Below are 9,469 nucleotides of genomic sequence, written 5' to 3'. Positions count from 1 at the left end.
TAATACTCAGTTGAGGATCAAGAAGTAATGGAGATTGGGAAGAAGTGGACTAACTCTTTGGTTGGCTATTTCTTAGGACGGAGGCCGTATTTTCTTAATCTTAGAGATAACTTCTTGCGGAAATGGAAGATCAAAGGTGACTTGCAGTTGTTCACACTCTCTAAGGGCTTTTACCTTTTTCAGTTTAATTGTGAGGAAGACTGTACCATTGTGCTTGAGACTTGCGACCACTCCTATGGTGGGAGACCTATTATTCTGAGACGATGGAATCCTGAGATCCCCTTGGAAAAGGCATCTCTATCCTCTGTTCCGATATGGGTGAGGTTTCCAGCCTCCCGCTGCAATTCTGGAGTGCGGATGGCATCAGTAAAATAGCGAGCTATATTGGGAACCCACTGTATATGGATTCTCATACTGCAGAGTTTCAGAGACTTAGCTATGCCAGGCTGTGTATTGAGGTTGAGGCCGGTACTCCCTATCCGGAATCTTTCCCTATCCATACCTCCAAAGGGGTTCATCATCAAGATGTGGTACGATTGGAAACCAGTTGCGTGCAAGCATTGTAATATCTTTAGTCACCCCACCGAAGGTTGTCCAAAATCTCCCCGCCAACCCAAAGACGTCAAACCAAAACAGATCTGGAGACAGGTTAAAGGGAACTCTTCTTCTGTGATTCAGGAGGATCGTCAGTTTACTGTGGATATGGATGAGGATTGTGTGTTTACCAAGGAGATTCTGCACACTAGCAATATTGCTCCTGCTGATAATGTAAGTAGTAAAATTCCTAGCCGGGAAGTAAAATCTCCGAAGGACCCAGAAATTGTAACTCATAATGCGTACTCTGCTCTTGAAGATCTACTCGAAAAAGATCAGGATGAGATGAATTTGATGAGGGGCAGGTTAGTGGTTCAGGAACCCGGAGAGGAAAATGACATCCAGGGGCAACATGTCTTCCTCCCTTCCCAACCTATATCTATGCCTATGGAAGCTAGGCCCAACTCTATTGCTAATGACTGTTCTGATGATAGTGCTGGGTGCTTGGAATGTTAGGGGTCTTGGCTCCGCAACAAAAAGAGGGGACAGTCGGAGGTTTATATTTGAGAACCATTTGTCCCTGGTGTGTCTCACTGAAACTAAAGCCAGGAGCAGTGACATGGATTCGTATATTACTGATTACTTTAATGCTATATCTATTGCTAATCAATTCATTCATGGAGAATGTCATTTCCTGTTCTCCAACCAGTTTGTTATTTTAACTGCGGTTTATGCCTCAAATAATGCGGTTGACAGGAGAGATCTATGGGCTGCTATGGTTGATGTTTCTCAGCATATCCAGCGTCCTTGGATATCCTTGGGTGATTTTAATGCTATTCGTTATGTCGATGAAAGATGGGGTGGGGCTGATCTTGTGCTTGCTGATATGAACGATTTCAATACTTGCATTGATGATTGCTCTCTTACTGATCTGAAATCTGTTGGTCAAGTTTTATCTTGGCATAATAGTTCCAGGGTGGGTAACATTAAACTGAGAAAACTTGATCGTGCTCTAGTAAATGTTGATTGGCTCTCTGATTTCCCGCACTCTTTTGCTCATTATAATAACTCTGGTCTCTCTGATCATGCTCCTATCATTGTGAACCTTTCTCCTACTCAGGGATCGGGTAGTAAGCCTTTCAAGTTCCATAATATATGGTTATCTGATACCTCCCTCTATGAAGTTGTGGAAAGAAGCTGGGCTACTAGACTCAAAGGTAATCCCATTTTTCGGGTTTGTAAAAAGCTCCAGGGTGCCAAATTGACTATCAGAGATTGGAACAAGAATTTTTTTGGTAGGATCGGTATTAAAGCACTGTTGGTTCGTCAAAATCTCAGTGATGTTCAGGATAGAATAGCCAGGGATCCCTGCAATGTTAGCCTCCGAAGTGAAGAGAAGACTATTCAGACGGATTATATTGTTCTTTCCAAGCATGAAGAGCAGTTGTACCATCAGAAATCTCGTGTTAGCTGGCTGAATTTGGGGGACTCTCACACTTCTTTTTTCCATTCCGCCATGTCTATGAGGAGAAATCAGAATGCTATTTCTGGTATTGAGGACCATAATGGTGAGATTTGTACTGACCCTAGATCGGTTGAGGAGGTTTTAGTTAATCACTTCTGTGCTCTGCTGAACCACTCTCTGACTTCGAATGGGGTAATTCCTGAACCTACTCATTGTTTATCTAAAGAAAATGCTGATATGCTCATTTCTCCTGTCTCTTCTGCTGAAATCAAAGATGTGGTTTTCCATTGTGATGGCAACCGGACTCCTAGGCCTGATGGTTTCAACGGGGCCTTTTTTAAAAAAATTTGGTATTTGGTTGGTATTGATGTGATTGAGGCCATTCAGTATTTCTTCAGCTCAGGTAACCTCCTTCCTGTCCTGAACACTACTTTTATTTCTCTCATCCCTAAATGTAATGGGGCCTGTAAACCGGACCAGTTTAGACCCATTTCTTTGTGTAATTTTGTGTACAAGGTTATTACTAAATTGATGGCCAACCGGGTCTCTAAGTCATGAATAGCATCATTAGTCCTAATCAGTCTGCCTTCATAAAGGACAGACTTATTCAGGATAATGTGCTTCTCACCCATGAATTGTACCATAATTTTCATAGAGACACTGGAGTTAAAGCTATGTGTATCGAGTTGGATCTTCGGACGGCTTATGATCACGTTATTCACGATTCCCTCATTCAATTCATGACTAAGATTGGGTTCCCTCAGAGTTGGTGTAACTGGGTTCTTAAATGTATATCCTCTGCTTTTTTTTCTGTGCTAGTCAATGGCTCTCCGAAGGGGTTCTTTCCTTCCTCTAATGGGCTCCGACAAGGGGACCCTCTTTCCCCCCTTCTGTTTTGCTTAGTTATGGAGATGTTATCCTGTTTACTTAACAGAGCTCTGGCCTTGGGTAAATTTAAAACCCCATTTTTCAAAGGGAATCTGTCTATTTCCCACCTTATGTACGCTGATGATGTTATGATTTTTGCTACTCCAGATGTAGAATCTGTTGCTGGGATCTTAGATTGCCTTAATTCTTTCATAGATATTTCTGGGTTGGAGGCTATTGTTCTGAAAAGTGAGGTTTTTATTACTGGTATCCATGACCATCTCAGGCAGGTTATTTGTTCCAAGCTCAATATTGATGAAGGTCGCCTTCCCATCAGATACTTGGGCCTCCCATTGATCACATCCAGATTGACTAACCAAGACTGTCAGCCGCTGCTGAGTAAGATCCGGAAAAGACTTGCTATGTGGGGTAATAAAATGCTGTCTAGAGCGGGGCGTTTGGAACTTATTAAGTCAGTGCTCTCTTCTTTCCAAGTGTACTGGTCTGGAACCTATAACATCCCTGCGACTATTCTTCAAGACATTGAAAAGATTTTTCGGAATTTTTTCTGGGCTGGCAAAGATCAGGTGAAAAAATATCATTCGATCTCCTGGGATCTTATTTTCCGTCCAAAAGAGGAGGGAGGTGCTGGAATCCGTAGGCTGGGTGACATTAATAAAGCTGCTCAGGTTAAGCTTCTTTGGCACATTGTTAATAACAGGAAATCATTGTGAGTTAACTGGTTTAAACTTCAATGTCTCAAGAAGAAGAATTTCTGGGAAAGGCCTATGCCTTCGAAACCTCCTTGGGGGGTTAGAAGTATTTTTAACTGCAGGGAATTTGCTAGTTCTCAAGTTTGTTTTATCATTGGGCATGGGAAGGGGATCAATTTTTGGACTCAACCCTGGCATCCGAATGGTCCTATCTGTAAGCAAACTTCTGAAGGAGTGTTCTTCAATCAGATGAATCAGGCTACCATTGCGGGAATGCATGAAGATGGGAGCTGGGACCAGATAATCAGCTTTCCTCATTTGTCCCAACTCAGGAGCATTATCAGTACGGGGATTTTCTTGAAAGATTCTGAAGACCAGGTGATTTGGAAAGCTTCTCCTGATGGGAAGTTCTCCCTCAAATCGGCTTGGGACCAAATTAAACACGGTATTCTCGGCCGGTTTGGGCTAAGACTATTTGGGCCAATGGGCACATCCCGAGACATAGTCTCATTGCTTCGCAGGCTCTCAATAATCGGCCCTGGACCAGGGACAGGCTTGGGTTCCTCGGTGTTAATAGGGAGGTCAACTGCTTACTGTGTCATGTTGGAGTGGAGTCTGTTGATCATCTCTTTTTCCAATGCTCTTTCTCGGCCTGGATTTGGAAATCTGTCCTTTGGAGGTGTGGTCATAGGAGAGAGCCTCAAAAATTAGTTTTAGATGAAGAACATTGGATCCGTAACAAAATCAATGGGAATGGTCAGGTGTCGACTATTATAAGAGTTGGATTATGCTCTGCTATCTATAAGATTTGGGAAGAAAGGAATAAGAGATATCATGGGACTCAGCCTCGGCATAAGCAACAAATCCTTCATTCTATCTTCTCCATTATCACTTCGAGGCTCTCTTTTCTCCAGCTTGAAGATCCCAGGACTCAAAGCAATATAAAAATCGCTGAATTCTTTGGTTTAGGGTGTTTCCAAGCTAGTAAAGTTGTTCAGTATTGTTCTTGGGATAAGCCCCCCATTCAGTTTTTCAAGCTGAATACCGATGCGGCCATCCATGGTGATAATGCTGGGTTGGGTGGACTTATTCGTGACTCGTCGGGGAAGGAGGTTGCTGTTTTTTCTGTCAAGTTACCTGCTGAAGAAATTCATGTGCTGGAAATGAAGGCTATCCTTCTGGGGGCTAGACTTGCAGCGGAAAAGGGTCTCACTTATACATTGATTGAATCTGATTCTCTCACTGCTATGAATGTCATCAATGATGATTGGACCTGTCCCTGGAAGGCCATCCCGGTTCTTGCTGATATTCGGGATGCTCTTTTATGTCTGACGAATTGGAAGTTATCCCATGTGTGGAGGGAACCTAACGTTGCTGCTGATTTTCTCTCTAAACCCACTTGCTGCATTGAGGGAGCGGATATCCCCGTGGTTGACCTCCCTATAGATTTGCTGGCCATCATTGTAGATGATTCTAATGGGACTCTATACCCTCGCTTGTAGTTTTCTTTTTTTTCCTACTTTGCCTATTTTGGGTGTTTGAGCTGTAAATGGGAGCTTGTTCCCTCTTTGTTGGCTTTTGAGCCCCCCTAGATGTAATCTGTTTTCATTATCTATGTTATCTGGTAGGGGTCTTGCCTAACCCAAACTTACCCATCAAAAAATATATATATATATATATGGGAAAAGTGTTGGTACTCGGTCGAGTATATAAGGTTATCTACTGTGTCGCTTAAATCAAAGGCATATAGGTTAGTAACCGTTGATTTAAAGTAATCAAGCCCGTCCAAATAAAAGCATCTGTGAGAGAGATACCAGAGCAGCGACTCTCTCTCCCTCTCTCCCTCTCTCCCGTCTGACTCTCTCTCTCTCTCCCTCCCGTCCGACGGAAATAGGGAACCTCTCCCTCCTCGTTCTCTCTCTCTCCCGTCCGACTCTCTCCCTCTCTCGTTTTTCCGGTCCTCGTTCTCTCTCCCGTCCGACTCTCTCTCTGGTATTTCCGTCCAACGGAACCCTACCTACCATGTCGTGGCTTTAAAGCTTGGGATTTATTGCAGAAAACCACCGCCGTCGATTGAAAGCTTGAAGGTTGTTTGAAATAGGGTAATCTTGCAGATTTATTAAAGATTTCTGGAGGGTTTAAAGGTACGGTTCTTCTTTAAATTGATTTTCCATTTTTTTGATAAATTTCTGTGTTGATTTTTTTTGGGGATTTTTTTTCAAGATCGGTTTCTGGAGGGTTTCAATCCACGGTTTGGGGATTTTTTTTCAAGATCGGTATTTCTTTTTAGATTTCACTGATTTGGGAAATATCGATGGCTTTCTGACTATCGAATTGAATTCTCTTGGGTTATTTGATTTGGGTGTGTATTTGTTTTTTAATTGGGTTTTGCTTCAGTGATTTCACTGGTTTGTGGCCATGAATATTTACATTTCTGATTTGAAATTATGATTTAGTCTTTAGTCTCTTTAGTCTTTAGTCTCTTTAGGCAGAATTCCTGTATTCTCTTTAGTCTCTTTAGTCCTGTTTCCTGGAGTGTTAAAGGTACGGTTCTTCTTTAAATTGATTTTCCATTTTTTTGGGGATTTTTTTTGAAGCCTACCTTTCAATCTGATGATGCTTGCAAAAGAGAAGAAGAATTTGGGGAGGCTTGGTGAGGGATGTGAAGGCACTCAATTTTACTTTTGGTATAGTAGAGGTTTCTTTAGGAAAACAAACCCATCCAAGAGGATGGATTGTATAATGACTAGATCCGTGAACATGTCGAAGCTCTCCTCTATCATGCTTTAATGAAACTGTGAATCAAATGGTCTGAAAATGGTTTACTAAAAATCCCCAATTTTTTTGATACTTATCTACACCCACTCAACTCATTTTTTAGGCTTCCAAAATGGTTTAAGAAAAATCCCCAATTTTTTTGTAAGTTATTTGCACCCACTCAAAACCCCTCTACGCTCTCATTTTTAGGGTTCAAAAATGAGTTTAAATTATTTTTAAGGGTTTCGAAATAGCATAGCAGACCCTCTCTTTCCAGCGTTAAAAAATTGCAGAAACTTTATGGTTTTTAACCTCTTCATCTCGAAGCGTAATATTAACCAGGTTTGAGGATTGAATTAAATTATGTTCATATGATTGTGGTAATGCGATTCTTTTTGTTCAATATTGTGCAGATAGTGAAGATTAATGGCCTCCTCTAACCGTAGCGATTCCGGTTCAGTTGGAGAATTACCATGTAAATGTGGAATAAAAGCGGCTATTAAAATAACTCACAGCGATTCTGGTTGCCATTCACATCTGAGTGAGTTATTTTAATAGCCGCTTTTATTCCACATTGGGGATTTTTGGTAAACCATTTTCAGACCCTTTGATTCACAGTTTCATTAAAGCATGATAGAGGAGAGCTTCGACATGTTCACGGATCTAGTCATTATACAATCCATCCTCTTGGATTGGTTTGTTTTCCTAAAGAAACCTCTACTATACCAAAAGTAAAATTGAGTGCCTTCACATCCCTCACCAAGCCTCCACCAAATTCTTCTTCTCTTTTGCAAGCATCATCAGATTGAAAGGTAGGCTTCAAAAAAAATCCCCAAAAAAATGGAAAATCAATTTAAAGAAGAACCGTACCTTTAACCCTCCAGGAAACAGGACTAAAGAGACTAAAGAGAATACAGGAATTCTGCCTAAAGAGACTAAAGACTAAATCATAATTTCAAATCAGAAATGTAAATATTCATGGCCACAAACCAGTGAAATCACTGAAGCAAAACCCAATTAAAAAACAAATACACACCCAAATCAAATAACCCAAGAGAATTCAATTCGATAGTCAGAAAGCCATCGATATTTCCCAAATCAGTGAAATCTAAAAAGAAATACCGATCTTGAAAAAAAATCCCCAAACCGTGGATTGAAACCCTCCAGAAACCGATCTTGAAAAAAAATCCCCAAAAAAAATCAACACAGAAATTTATCAAAAAAATGGAAAATCAATTTAAAGAAGAACCGTACCTTTAAACCCTCCAGAAATCTTTAATAAATCTGCAAGATTACCCTATTTCAAACAACCTTCAAGCTTTCAATCGACGGCGGTGGTTTTCTGCAATAAATCCCAAGCTTTAAAGCCACGACACGGTAGGTAGGGTTCCGTCGGACGGAAATACCAGAGAGAGAGTCGGACGGGAGAGAGAACGAGGACCGGAAAAACGAGAGAGGGAGAGAGTCGGACGGGAGAGAGAGAGAACGAGGAGGGAGAGGTTCCCTATTTCCGTCGGACGGGAGGGAGAGAGAGTGAGAGAGAGAGTCGGACGGGAGAGAGGGAGAGAGAGTCGCTGCTCTGGTATCTCTCTCACAGATGCTTTTATTTGGACGGGCTTGATTACTTTAAATCAACGGTTACTAACCTATATGCCTTTGATTTAAGCGACACAGTAGATAACCTTATATACTCGACCGAGTACCAACACTTTTCCCTATATATATATATATATATATATATATATATATATATATATATATATATAGAGGAAAGTGAAGCTACACAGCTGGTGTAGCTAACTTAGCTACACCGCCGGCTTAAAATACAATGGGCCCACAATGTTTTGGTGATCCAAACCATTCATTTGATTGGCCCTCACATAGATAGGGTGTCCACAAAAAATCAGCTCCATAGGATCATCCCAACCCTTCAAACTGTGGAGGCAAAAATGGACAAATTTGTGAAGGTTTTTACACGTTCATTTTTGCCTCCACAAATTTTTTGGGTTGGGGTGATCCTATGGAGCTGATTTTTGGTGGACACCCTATCTATGTGAGGGCCAATCAAATGAATGGTTTGGATCACCAAAACAATGTGGGCCCATTGTATTTTAAGCCGGCGGTGTAGCTAAGTTAGCTACACCGGCGGTGTAGCTTCACTTTCCTCATATATATATATATATATATATATATATATATATATATATAATACTCAGTTTAATTTTTTTTTTAGTAAAACTCCATTTTTAGCAAAATGTTTAAACCCCGTCTTTCTCTGGTTTGAACCATGTTAAATGTGTTTTTCATCCAACTTTCCAAGTTTACCCCCATTATATTTTGTAAATGACTTATTTTTCAGAAAGTGATGTACAGACCACATCATAGGATGATCCAAACTGTCCATGTAAAGAGGTTGTGCCCAAAAAATCATTTCCATAGGATGATCCTCACCCTCTGATCTATGGAGGAACTACATGTTTTTGGGCACAACCTATTTACGTTATGGCCCATCACATGGATGGTTTGGATCATCCTATAGTGTGGTCCGTACAATACTTTCGGACAAATAAGGGACTATAAGGGCTTACACCATATAAAATCTCCAAAATCATTACATCTCTACTCTTTTACATATAAATGCCATCATCATTAGGAAGAGACAAATACAAGGGAGTAATGCTAGGAAAATTGGGGTGCAATCACAAGGAAAAAAAAAGAGAAAAAGGATGCTTTTGAGGACGGCTATTGATAAGCATAAATTAAAAAAGCTCATCCTCAAAGAAATGAAAGGAATGGATGGAAGTAGCTTCCAGCTTAAGGAGGTAAGTTCCTTAGGATTCCTGATAAGGATTTGAATATAGAATCACACCTAAAAAATAGTGTCAGGTGGATATGGTTTCAAACTTCAATTGAAGAGCGTTTGTTTTCGTCAAAACACTATCATGAAAATGGAAATGGAAGTTGGAGAGTGAGGCAAAACAAACTATAACTGGCTTTTGTCTTTTGTTACCTACTGTTTGTTTTTACTTCTCTTATAGTTTGACAGAGAACCCACCAATCTCAAATCCAAAATCTGAAAGCTCATACTCAATTAATCATCCCTCAATTGATTGGATTGGAAAACTTTTTTAAA

Source organism: Tasmannia lanceolata, unplaced genomic scaffold (assembly GCF_043159265.1).
Source record: "Tasmannia lanceolata isolate RefF3 unplaced genomic scaffold, GAP_Taslan_0.1 ptg000012l, whole genome shotgun sequence".
Taxonomy (NCBI): domain Eukaryota; kingdom Viridiplantae; phylum Streptophyta; class Magnoliopsida; order Canellales; family Winteraceae; genus Tasmannia; species Tasmannia lanceolata.
This window is presented reverse-complemented; position numbering follows the sequence as displayed.